The sequence below is a fragment of the Triticum urartu genome, chromosome 5A (assembly GCF_056163025.1).
Source record: "Triticum urartu cultivar PI428250 chromosome 5A, HENAU_Tu73, whole genome shotgun sequence".
Lineage (NCBI taxonomy): Eukaryota > Viridiplantae > Streptophyta > Magnoliopsida > Poales > Poaceae > Triticum > Triticum urartu.
The window spans coordinates 653,817,147-653,831,375 of NC_141877.1; the positions used below are offsets into that span (position 1 = coordinate 653,817,147).

The window sequence follows — 14,229 nt, forward strand, 5'->3', positions numbered from 1 at the left end:
TATTTTCATGGAGAAAATCATAGTAAATGCATCGAGTGTCGAAACACATCCAAATTTTGCAGGCGTGTCAAAAAAACACTGCAGCGTTTCATGAAAAAATAATACAAAATAAACAAAAGAAATAAAGAGTCCCATATTGCGGACGGACTCACTTAAGAAGATTAAAGTGAATTATTGCTGTGACACTCCATGATTATGGAGTGCCAGAGCATAATTTACGTTAACCTCCTTAAGTGATACCGCCACACTAGAGGACTTGACATTGCAAGCAGACTACGGTATTTAAACAGGTGAATTAGCACGACGAGAAGCAATGTGGGACTAAACATTAGCATGTTCGGCGGTGGCCGCCGTCGCTATAGGTTGGGCGCTATAGGTTCGGCGGTATCGGGCTGGGCCCAGACGGCGAACGAATAATTTTTTTCCCTTTCCATCGCCGTATACCACCACGCACGGCGGAACCCTATCCACACCATTCGCCCCCCGTACGCGGCCCCGTGCCCCAGTCGCCCTGCCACGATCGCCCTACCACGATCGCCCTCAGGCACGCAACGATCTCGCCGCACGTGCGGCGCCGTCCATCGCCGTCCATAGTCAACAGCGCTCGTTGGCACAGACTGCCCCACGCCCCGCAGGCGCAGATCGCCGACGCTGGGCAGCCTGCTTTCGGCTCCGCCACAGCCGTTGTTCGGCGGCTGTCGCCCGGATTAAGGTCACGTTTCTCACCTCGAACAATTTCTGTCGATGCTATTGCGTAATTATATGTATTAATAGGAAAAAATTAACATGAAGTATGGACATCGATGGTGTGATTCCATGTTCCATAGAGAAGTGGATAAGTCTCGTTGAAAGATTTACCACCACTCAGCGATTTAGGTTCTACGAAACAGGCTTGGAAGAGATGTTGATCATTCCGTCAGTACAAATGAGAGATTTTTTGCTGCATTTTATGTTGTTAGGTTATAACCCAAACAGTAAAAAATTCATGATACAAGAAAATAGTGGCAGTAAAGGCCTAATTTCACTTAGACCGGACGATGTGTGTTCAATATTTGGGTTTAAGAATGAAGGTGAGGATGTTTTTGGCATGCTTGCGACGGAAGGAAAAGAGTTAATAAAGAAAATTCCTATTCAGTACGTTCACAAAAAAAATGGTCACATAATGATAGATGACTTGATTCAAAAAATTGTGAGGAATAAATCCGCCGACGATGAATTTCTTCGGATGGCTGTTCTTGTTTTGCTGGGGACCATTATTGCACCCATGTCGGCTGTCTCCATACCAAAGGAGTACTACGCGTTGGTGCATGAGGTGAAGCGGATAAGCACGTTGAATTTTAACGTGTTTACTTTGCGAACTTGTTTGACGGGGATTGGTAAACTCAAGCAGGACGGCCGTGTGAGGGAATGGCCATGTGGCAACCTAGCCCTACTCCAGGTATGCTATTAATTAATGCTATTTCATATTCCTTTAATTTATGTGTTCGTAACTTATTTTGTCTTTTGTTTTGTAGTACTTATATTGGGAGAAGGTGCAGCCAACCACCGGCCCAAAAAATGACCCGTTGTCGTTGCAAGTTCCCCTAATGAAAAATTGGACTGAATCTAAAGCAGAGAAATGAGACAAGTACGACCTGGAAAATGGTCGTGGCCATGGATTGATAATATTATAATGCTTATTTACTTGTATATTGATTATGCATTGAGAATGTTATGTACTCATGTTGTCATTGCATACTCACTTTGCAGATTGATGACTGCATTACGAAGGAGTATAGAATGAAAAACTTGCAGATGAACAAGCTGAAAGCAGTAAGAAACATAGTAGCCGAAAGTCATCCGTTACGGGAAAGAAAAAAGTGGAGAACGTGTCCGAGGTCCCTGCTAATCTAATGCCTTTTATGGACCGGGTTATGAATGATATGAAGGAAATTCGTAAGGAATTGTTTCGTATGCCGGAGTTATGCGCACAGGTAAGAATGTAACAACTCTGGTATGCACTTTATTAAACTCGATAAATTAATAAAAAGATATAACATGTGAATGAGCTTACTTTTACAGAGAGTGTTAGAGAAAATGAATAAAATAGGTGTACGGTACAAACCGGGCACAATGGCAGAGGAGGAAGAAAATTTGTATGGATAGAATAGTGAGTCCAGGTATGAAAATAAGTATCCTCAAAAAGAATTTCAGTATGATGACAAACACACACCTAATGGCCGAAATGGCAGTGGGCATTATGATTTGGATTCTGAAGAAGAGGATTCGTTCAAATTCAGTACCGGTCACTTGAGTAGCTTTAAAGATGAGAAGGAGGATCCTATAGATGTCCCGGAACAGTTAGAAAAAAAGAAGCATCATCTCTAAAAACCGATGAAATAGAAGCTACAAGATGGCAAGTCCCTCAAAACGAGGAAGAAGTGTCACAGGCCTTGTCAGATGGTAATAGCGAGGTAGAAGAGAAGAAGGTGGTGATTCCAGCAAAGCGAAAGCGGTGTGGGTCAAAGTACACGAAATCTCCTTATGTTAAAAAGACTCCGAGAAAACGTGCGAAACGTTCCGCAAAAACGAGTAAGTTAAACATGATATGCATATATTATTGGAAATTGTGTAGTATAAATTTGTACTTTAACTTTATTGCCTTGTGTTGTAGAACTGTTTAATGAAACAACCCCTCAATTTGATCATTCTGTGAATGATATGGTGCGTGCCGTTGTGCAGTACGTGAAAGCATACGAGCACTCACCAAAACATAAGAACCATGAAATATTCAACAACGGTAAAGATGAAGGACTTTCTGCGGACCGAGTTTGCCAGATACTTAACCATGCATGGATATCCGGTGATGTATGTATTTTTATTGTCATGCGTTAAGTATGTTGCATCCATCTTAAATTTACTCATTTATTTCAGGTAATTGACGCTTATGCGACGTACATATCGGATTCAAGTCTCGTCAAAGACAGGTATATTGTACCCACATATAGATCTTACTGGTTATTGAACACTCGGTCAAAGTCAGTAAGACAAGGGAAGTCGGTAGACAATCCAGAAGGTTTAGAACATGCAAATGAACCTCTCAACAAATGCATGACAGAATATTTTGCAAAACCGTAGGTACCGTTTGCATTGCAGAATTGTATTTTCATTACTATCTTATGTGAAAGCCGAGCTTACTAACAATATTTAAGTTATGAAATAGGCTTATTTTGTGTTAAATAAGGATAAAAACCATTGATTACATGTGTTTTGCACACTAGAAAGAAAGAGTTCCAAATTCTTGATTCTTTGAGGGGGGAAGTAAATATCTCTGAAGCATCCAGGGAATTCGTTGAAAATTTTGTAAGTTGCGTATTCATGTGTGTACAATTAATCATATAATTTGTTTACCGTATGTAGTCAACGTGTTCATATTTTTTTGTCAGAGAGAGCAACTTGCAATAGATATTCAAGATGCAAATGACAGTGCTATTATGTCGTTCCCGGATGTGTCCGCATGGCCTATAGTCCCCTACGACATGCCTCAACAAGAAGATGGGTGAGTTACATGTGCCATGTGCTTTTGAAATACGTTGATTGATCAAGTGCTATATTACTTAACGTGCTTTCAAAATTGCACTTATGTTTTTTTAACACAGAAACTCATGTGGACTGTTCGTCGTTCGCTGTTTTCAATACTGGGACGGAGAAAAATTTATTACTCCTATTTCTCAGGTGAGTACATTTTAAGTATGAAAAATTAGTACATTATATCATATATAAGTGATGAAAATAATATTATTTTTATTACTTTTCAGGAATCTATTGATAGTTCGAGAGAAAGAATGATAGCTGGAATTATTATGTCCCCCGAAAATAAGCTTACAGAAGTGAAGAACAAAGTAATTCAACTTGCGAAGAGGAAAACAAATAAAAATATCATACGATAATTCTACGTGATTGTCGAAATATTATTTGTTCATGACTGAGAATTGTGTGTGGATGCTTTATTTTTTTATGTGAGTTTCAAATATTTTTAGCATGTCAAGTTTATATTACCTGGCAAATTTATTAAAAGAACATTTTATCATTTTTTATTTTACTATTTAATTTATAATTTATGTTCAATGAGTGTTCTCGCGAATATACGAGTTGTGGTTTGAAAATACTCCGATGATATATGATGACGATATCTCAGAGGCGAGCGCCGCCCGCGCCGCACGTTTGCCGCTACATGGCGCATGTGGGCCGCGTCATCTGCCAGCGGGCGCGCGCCGCGCGTCGCCCCAGGGTTGGCCGTTGCTGACGCCGAGGCTGATTCTATCTCGTCCCGCGTGCGCCTCTTTGCGCCCGAGGGCGGCGTCAGCCTCGGGATCACCCCCGCGGCGCCTACTGGCGGCTGTGCAGCGCCTCGGGATCACCGCCCGCGGTGTCTACTGGCGCCTGTTAACGTTATTTTTTTTAAAGCAACCGGCGGCTGTGCAGCGCATCTGATCGCCCAACATGTATGATTTATTGACAAAGTTATATATTTGTACGAATATATATATAATACATATCATGTTATATTTGTATACGCATATCATATTATAACGTAAAATTTGTATGTCGCATATCATATTAAGAACAACGAGTATAGTGCCAACAAATATGACATAAGTAAACACCGATTACAAGTCTCCCGTATCAATGTAACGAAACAAATATGTAAATACTATTCTTTAAGACAACCAAATAAATCGTCAACTGTAATCAAAAGTTGTTCTTTTTATTCAAACATTTCTTTGCTATGATCATCATGCCATGTTCCTGCATAGAAAGATTGTAATATACGTCAAAATTTTGTAAAGTATTAACTAAACAAGAAAAGAACGTTAATAAAATGGTGTGCACATACTTTGGATTCTCAGGACAATTGTTTTTGAAATGACCTTTTCCTCTGCATAAACCGCATAGACGTACAGGTTTCTCATCAAAACCTTTGGGTCTACCATTTGTATTCACGCCAGGTTCCTTACCACGGCCTTTGTTATTCTGCCCTTTCGGTGCTCCTTTCGTATTGATTTTTTCTGGATCACCAACAAAAACATGATTTTGATTCGGCACAAAAGCATCATCATGTGCAACTGTATGCTGTCTCACATAATCTTCCTCCTCAACATCCTTATTTGCTATCACATCCTCCAGAGCAGCCTTCAGTTTATCAAATAGAAATGGTTTATGACATGCCGCATGATTTGCTTCCGCAGATAAAATAGTCAACTCACTGTACTTAGTTCTCTCCTCAGTACCTGCCCATCCCCATGCGAAGAGATCGCTAGTGCGTTTCACGGGCAGTCCTCCTCTAGCATTCTTGCTGAATCTTCGCAGCACTAAGCACCTAGGTAAGTCCTGCACGTTCAACCTGGCTAAAACATAAAGAACATGCTTGCATGGAAGACCTTTACGTTTCATACTATCACAACTACACTTCACTGTTTCTTCTGAATTACTAGGTGTATAGTCCACTTTGAATCTCAGTTGCCTGTTATTTTTCCATGCCACTATGAATCTCCTACTGACGGCTCCACTCAGTCTATCTATGATCTCAAGATCCGCTGCCTTCTTCATTTCTTTCTGCAAGAGGTAAAAGTTCACCGCAGTGAACTCACGGGCAGCGGCTTTTTCAATGCATTTGAAGTCGTCGAGTACTGCTACAGGGAGTGTCTGTGTGGACAGGCAGCCGTCGTGTGACTCGTTCTCACGGAGCCGAACAATGCAGTTCTCATAATGCACAACCATATCAACAATTGTCATGCCAGAGTCAAGATGCATATGAAGGCAAGAGTTCAGACTCTCGCTCCTCTGGTTACTCCGCATACCAAGGAAGAACCCACCGGTGAGATATGACGCAGCCCAAAGCCTTTTCTTCTGGTACATCCTACGCAACCATGTTTCAGTTTTCTCCGACTCCCATTTAGCTCTAAAAGCTTCCCATCTCGCCTCAAACTCATCATGTGTAGTGGCATAATAAATAAGAGACCTGAACTCCTTAAGGGACTTGTGGTGGAGGTGTTTCTGCATGTTTTTCTCAATATGCCACGAACAAAGTCGATGCCACACATCAGTAAGGACTTTCCTTACGGCCCTTATCATGGCTGCGTCTCCGTCAGTAATTACAGAACTCGGCTTCTTCTGACAATGAGCTCTTAAGAAGGTATGCAACAACCAAACGTATGTATCCTCTGTCTCATATGACACAACTGCACAACTGAACACAGTGGTGCAACGATGATTGTTTAGACCAACAAAAGGTATGAATGACATTCCGTACCTATTCATCTTGTAAGTGCTGTCGAAGATGATTACATCACCAAAGTCAAGGTAATCCCGACGTGATTGAGAATCACACCAGAACATGTTCTTCAGCTTTCCTTCTGCGTCAACAGTGTGCTCAAGTCTGGATCCCTTGTCTTTCTAGTCATCATGATACCAATTGCAGTGTCCGCATCACCCTTTGCTAGCAACTTCATTTTCTCCCTATAACACATGTTATAAAGCTTCCTCCTCCCGAAACCAGCCAGTGCATATGATCCATACCTACTAACAAAGTTGTCATAAATCCAATGTTTTTTGAGCCCAACACCTTCCATTGCTAAGATCTCGAGCTTCTGGTATTCCTTTATATGATTATGAGATCGAAGATATATAACTTCATCTGGTTAGCAAGAGTGTGACTATGATCATCGCTGAAACTGCTGACATACCAAATGGAGCGCTCTCTGTCAACCTTCACAGTTAGATGGGCCTCACAATAGCACCGAGTCTCCGCTCTCAGCCTGCGCTTCTTCCCTTCCATGGTACAAAACTTGGCCTGTCATTTCCCAGATCTTGAACAGAGAAACCTCTTCAACCGCCTACGTGCGTCGATACCCTTACTATATTTCAAGTTGTCCCTCCTAATGCTGAAGCCTCGCTTTTTCGCATAGTCGTTATAGAAATCATATGCCTCCTCGTCTGTCCTGAACGTCGTGGACATCACCGTCCAATGCATGTCCAGTGATTCTTGCTGGTATTCATCGTACCCAGTATCAAAATTGCACTCATCACCATCGGCATCATCGTCGTTTTCGCACGCGTCACCATCCTCTTCCTGAAAAAAATACAATCAACGGTATATGTCAGTAAGTAGTTGTATAAGGAGTATCATATGTATTCACTTTCCACTACTTACTTTGCTCGAGCTGTCATTATAAGATGCATCGATATCGTTTTCGTCATTGGCATCATCGATAAAATTCCACTGATAGTACGCTTCCACTTCCATCTGCGCAAATTGTAAATATGATATGTAAGACTTGATGCGTATTTAATTTCACTTTAAAATAACCTACATAATTCTAAACCTACATGGCTTCCGCTTTCAGCATATGAATCATCTACATCCATATCCTCATTGTCATCATCCCCTCCTATCTGTTCACAGTCGAACATGTTATTGTCATCGCGGATGCTTGTATTTAATATGGTTGAGAACATGCAGACCACTTACATTGCCACTGTAAGACTCATCCAAACTCATATAATTTTCGCCGTCATGTTCGTCTTCATCCAATGACAATGATCCGTCCTCGCTACCGCCATCATCACCGTCATATCCTATTTCAGCATCAATCTATACACGTTCATATATAATCAAATATCCATTCAAACATCACGTAACATCTTTTCAATTAAAACCCGTTCTTAAATTACTATGCCAGCGCCTCGCGTACCTCGTTGCCTTCGTCAGACATGAGGCGGTTGTCGCCGGATACGACCTGCCGGCGGCGGAGGCGTCTGCCCGACCGAGGCGGTTGTCGGCGTAGCGCACAGCGCATGCGTTTTTTTTCCATCGGCCAGGTACTGCCGGAGATGGCGGCGGCGGCGGCGGCGCGAGAGGAGGCGGGGTGAGGCGTCTTGAAGATAGGGTTCACCGATCATTTTTTTTAATCACTCGGGCGTACGCAGCGGACGCGGGCGGGCGTGCATGCGGGACGTGGGCGCCTACGGGCGCCCGTGCATGCGGACGTGGGCCCGTACGCGACAGCGCCGTACGGCGACGCGGGCGCGCCTACAGCGGACGGGTATTTTTATACGGCGTGCGAAAATGACCGCCCCTATCCTTTATACGTTTTAGGGGGAGGGGGGGGGGGGGGGGGGGGTTGTACCGAAGACCACCTCCAATTTGAGATCCAATTAAACTCATTCAGTGGTGCTGTTCCTCCAGATATTGGTGAGTTACAAAGCCTCCAATGGTTAGCTTTGTTCGATAATGCTTTACAAGCTAAAAACCCTCATGAATGGGAATTTATACAAGCATTAACAAACTGCACCCAGTTGCAAGGTCTAGAATTGGACAACAATAGGTTCGGCGGAGCATTTCCTTCGGCAGTTTCCAATTTATCCATAACACTATATCATCTTTCCCTCACGGGAAATGAAATTTCTGGCCATATTCCTAGAGAGGTTGGTAACCTTGTCGGTTTAAGCTCCCTTCAGCTACAAGAAAATTATATAACGGGATCTCTCCCATCTTCATTGAGTATGCTTCAAAATCTAAGAGTTCTATGGGTAGGAGACAACAATATGGAGGGGCAAGTCCAACCTAGTATTTTGGGCAATTTGACCGAGCTAATTGACTTGTCTCTGCTCTTGAATGCCTTCACTGGAACAATCCCAAATACCATAGGAAATATGGCGTCCTTATTAAAACTAGACCTCTCTAGCAACAATTTTACTGGGACAGTCCCTAGCAGCTTATTCAATATCACAACACTCTCAGTATTTCTGGATATTTCATACAATTATTTAGAAGGACCAATACCACCTGAAATTGGGAACCTACAAAATCTTGTAGTTTTTAATGCCATGTTTAATCGGTTCTCAGGAGAAATCCCTTCTACTCTAGGAAAATGTCTGATCCTCCAAAACATTTTCCTACAAAACAATTTGATCATGGGAAATATTCCATCACTTTTGAGTGGGTTGAAGGGGTTAGAAATTCTCGACCTCTCAAGCAACAAACTTTCAGGCCAAATACCAAAATTCTTTGGAGATTTTAGTAGCTTGTCTTACCTAAACCTTTCTTTCAATGATTTTTATGGTGAAGTGCCAACAATTGGTATCTTTGCAAATTCTACTTTTGTTTCAGTCCTAGGGAATAGCAAGCTTTGTGGGGGCGTTCATGGTCTTCATTTGTCCCCATGTCCCATTCAAATTTCCAAGCGAAGGCATAAATTTCCAAAGCTTGTGATTATTGTTTCTCTTGTTGCAACAACAATATGCGTCCTCCTACTGCTCCTATTCTTCCTTGCTTGCCACAAGAAAAGAACGAGGGGGAATAATCCAACAATATCCATGCCAGGCCACAAACTCGTCTCCTACCAACAGTTGGCACATGGAACAAATGGTTTCTCAACAGCCAATTTGTTGGGTAATGGAAGCTATGGATCTGTCTACAGAGCAACCTTGCACGATGACATAGGTGAGCAAGAAAGCATTGTCGCTCTAAAAGTACTTAAACTTACAACCCCTGGAGCACTCAAGAGTTTCACATTTGAATGTGAGGCAATGAGAAATTTACGACATCGAAACCTTGTCAAGATCATAACAACATGCTCAAGCATCGACTTCAATGGGAATGATTTCAAGGCGATTTTGTTTGACTTTATGCCAAATGGTAGTTTGGGCGAGTGGCTTCACCCTAACTCAAACCACCAACCAGAGGCTAGGCACTTAAGTCTTGCCCAAAGATTGATCATACTCTTAGATGTGGCTTATGCATTGGATTATCTCCATTGCAGTGGAGGTACACCAATTGTGCATTGTGATCTAAAGCCAAGTAATGTCCTTCTGGATTCTGATATGGTAGCCCATGTCGGAGACTTTGGACTATCTAGGATTCTTGCAGAGGGGTGCTCATATTTCCAGCCTTCAACCAACTCGATGGGATTCAGGGGGACTATTGGTTACGCTCCTCCAGGTTAGCGCAATATTATATCTTTAACATTTTCCCACTTATCAAATTGCAAGTAACAATAGATGCTTACATACCTCTTAACTCAATATAGTAGTCGTAATTTCAGTCCCTCAATGCATTTCACATAACTTTTTAAATTGTGTTGTAGCATTAAATTAATTACTTCAATGTGTCAGAAAAAATCTCCTAATCGTTACCAAACCATCAGTGGGCGATGACATCTCTTTTAATGTAACAGAATATGGTGCTGGAAATATGGTTTCAACACATGGAGACATTTATAGCTATGGAATTCTTATTCTTGAAATGGTCACCGGAAGGAGGCCCACAGATGACATGTTTGATCAAGGATTAAGCCTTCACAAGTACGTCGAGGTAGCATTTGATAATAGAGCGATGGACATTGCTGATCCAGAATTGGTAAAAGAAGTTGAACATGTCCCAACAACAACAGATAATCCAACAAACCAAAGGAAGGTTGACACTCTGATTTCTCTATTTAAACTCGGGATTTTTTGCTCCGAGGAAATTCCGTCGAGTAGAATCTCAACCAAAGATATCGTGAATGAGCTGCGTGCAATAAAAGGTTAAAGCAATCAAGGAGAACAGGAACGTGAGATCCGAAGATAAATTATAAACAAGTATACCTTTCTCTAGCGTTCCCACAGAAAAAAGTGTAATTTGTGCCAAATTTACACGAGACATTCACATAATGTATACTCCTGTGAAAGCAACATAGTAAAGCAGTCCAAAAGTAGCATGTGTGTGCAGGCTGCTCTCTGATTGATCATTTTGTATCATCTAAGTTGTAATATCTGCACTCCTGCTCTTTTAAATGCCGCTTTCATTGCTTAATCCTCAAGTCAAGTCTCGACATGTAAGTTGGTCTGTGAGAGCATCTCCAATATAGGGCAGCATTTTGGGATTAGAGTAAAATTTTGGGCACCAAAAAGTGTTTATTTTTAGCACGACAAAGTACCATCTCCAACAGCTTGCGTGTAATAGGTCACCCAGAATAGCAAAATCATTCCTTTTTAAACGAACATTCATACTACTTCAACCATATTTCATACATTGGAACCACTTCAACCACATTCTAGGTTGTATATTCAACACATTTCAACTACAGAATTAAACATGCAAACTACAAACACACTGCAGATTATCCCAATGAACGTCATCATCGTCAGAATCCTCCTTCTTGACCCCGATGAAGGCCCTGCTTCGGCATCGTTCTTGCACTTGGAATCCTCGAGATCACTCTTCTAGTAGAACTCTATATCGTGTTGCACGTAGTCTGGGTGCTCCTTCGCAAACCATGACATTGCCTCCTTGTCGCTCTCTCGGATGTTGTACCGCTCGTCGATAACAATGTGGGTCACCGAATTGATTGCCCTAGATTCAATGGTCATCGGATGCCAATAGTGCTCCGCCACGGGCTCATACTCGATTAATGAGAAGTTGAGATTCTCGCGGCGACAGTTCACTCTAGATGGCGAAGCGCTGGATCGTGAAGACTGTACGCTTGAAAACTATGGAGATGTCATGCTTTTGGTATTCCATTCGAGGGATTGTTCGTGAACGATTCGAGGGACTTCAAGTATGAGATGCACCAACTCGTCTTCTTCCGCTGTAACTCGGAGTCGGTAATGATCTGATCCAAACCGTTATTCCATCTTCATAGTTTTCCTGGTTGATCATAGGGTGATTTTTTTTCTACAACGTTTCCCAACATATGCATGTCTATTACTTAACATGCAGATACTCGTAGTGACATTAGGGTATTATTAGCATAAAGGTTGAACAATAGTATCATATGGTGTTGTCATAGTATGATTTCTCGAATTATGGTGGGTCAATAGATCAAGATTGGAAAGATAACTTTGAGGTGGTTTCTGCTACCTCTTGAGCACTGCGTTGGTTTTCCCCGAAGAGGAAGGGATGATGCAGCAAAGTAGCGTAAGTATTTCCCTCAGTTTTTAACAACCAAGGTATCAATCCAGTAGGAGGCTACGCGCGAGTCCCTCGTACCTGCACAAAACAAATAAATCATCGCAACCAAGGCAAATAGGGGTTGTCAATCCCTATAAGGCCACTTACGAGAGTGAGATCTGATAGATATGATAAGATAATATTTTTGGTATTTTTATGATAAAGATGCAAAGTAAAATAAAGGCAAAGTAAATAGCAAAGGAAATAACTAAGTAGTAGGAGATTAATATGATGAAGATAGACCCAGGGGCCATAGGTTTCACTAGTGGCTTCTCTCGAGAGCATAAGTATTCTACGGTGGGTGAACAAATTACTGTTGAGCAATTGACAGAATTGAGCATAGTTATGAGAATATCTAGGTATGATCATGTATATAGGCATCACGTCCGAGACAAGTAGACCGAATCCTGCCTGCATCTACTACTATTACTCCACTCATCGACCGCTATCCAGCATGCATCTAGAGTATTAAGTTAAAAACAGAGTAACGCCTTAAGCAAGATGACATGATGTAGAGGGATAGACTCATGCAATATGAAGAAAACCCCATCTTGTTATCCTCGATGGCAACAATACAATACGTGCCTTGCTGCCCCTACTGTCACTCAGAAAAGGACACCGCAAGATTGAACCCAAAGCTAAGCACTTCTCCCATTGCAAGAAAGATCAATCTAGTAGGCCAAACCAAACTGATAATTCTAAGAGACTTGCAAAGATAACCAATCATACATAAAAGAATTCAGAGAAGATTCAAATATTATTCATAGATAGACTTGATCATAAACCCACAATTCATCGGTCTCAACAAACACACCGCAAAAAGAAGATTACATCGAATAGTTCTCCACAAGAGAGGGGGAGAACATTGTATTGAGATCCAAAAAGAGAGAAGAAGCCATCTAGCTACTAACTATGGACCCGTAGGTCTGAGGTAAACTACTCACACTTCATCGGAGGGGCTATGGTGTTGATGTAGAAGCCCTCTGTGATCGATGCCCCCTCCGGCGGAGCTCCGGAACAGGCCCCAAGATGGGATCTCGTGGATACAGAAAGTTGTGGCGGTGGAATTAGGTTTTTGGCTCCGTATCTGATCGTTTGGGGGTACGTAGGTATATATAGGAGGAAGGAGTACGTCGGTGGAGCAATAGGGGGCCCACGAGGGTGGAGGGCACGCCTGGGGGGGGGGGGTAGGTGCGCCCCCTACCTCGTGGCCTCCTCTTTTCTTTATTGATGTAGGGTCCAAGTCTCCCGGGTCTTGTTCGTTCAGAAAATCACGTTCCCTAAGGTTTCATTCCGTTTGGACTCCATTTGATATTCCTTTTCTTCGAAACCCTAAAACAGGCAAAAAACAGCAATTCTAGGCTGGGCCTCCGGTTAATAGGTTAGTCCCAAAAATAATATATAAGTGGATAATAAAGCCCAATAATGTCCAAAACAGTAGATAATATAGCATGGGGCAATCAAAAATTATAGATACGTTGGAGACGTATCAAGCATCCCCAAGCTTAATTCCTGCTCGTCCTCGAGTAGGTAAATGATAAAAACAGAATTTTTGATGCGGAGTGCTACTTGGCATAATTTTAATGTAATTCTTCTTAATTGTGGTATGAATATTCAGATCCGAAAGATTCAAGACAAGAGTTCATATTGACATAAAAATAATAATACTTCAAGCATACTTAACAAAGCAATTATGTCTTCTCAAAATAACATGGCTAAAGAAAGTTATCCCTACAAAATCATATAGTCTGGCTATGCTCTATCTTCACCACACAAAATATTTAAATCATGCACAACCCCGGTGACAAGCCAAGCAATTGTTTCATACTTTTGACATTCTCAAAACTTTTTCAATCTTCACACAATACATGAGCATGAGCCATGGATATAGCACTATAGGTGGAATAGAGTGGTGGTTGTGGAGAAGACAAAAAAAGAAGATAGTCTCACATCAACTAGGCGTATCAACGGGCTATGGAGATGCCCATCAATAGATATCAATGTGAGTGAGTAGGGATTGCCATGCAACAGATGCAGTAGAGCTATAAGTATATGAAAGCTCAAAAAAGAAACTAAGTGGGTGTGCATCCAACTTGCTTACTCTTGAAGACCTAGGGCATTTTGAGGAAGCCCATCATTGGAATATACAAGCCAAGTTCTATAATGAAAAATTCCCACTAGTATATGAAAGTGATAACATGAGAGACTCTCTACTATGAAGATCATGGTGCTACTTTGAAGCACAAGTGTGGTAAAAG

General features: G+C 41.8%; 2 pseudogenes; one reads left to right on the plus strand and one right to left on the minus strand.

The window, feature by feature from the left end:
• Window positions 1-14,229, plus strand: part of LOC147973798 (receptor kinase-like protein Xa21) — a 58,343-nt pseudogene that overhangs the window by 6,147 nt on the left and 37,967 nt on the right.
• LOC147973799 (protein FAR1-RELATED SEQUENCE 5-like) lies at window positions 4,732-6,723 on the minus strand (annotated as a pseudogene).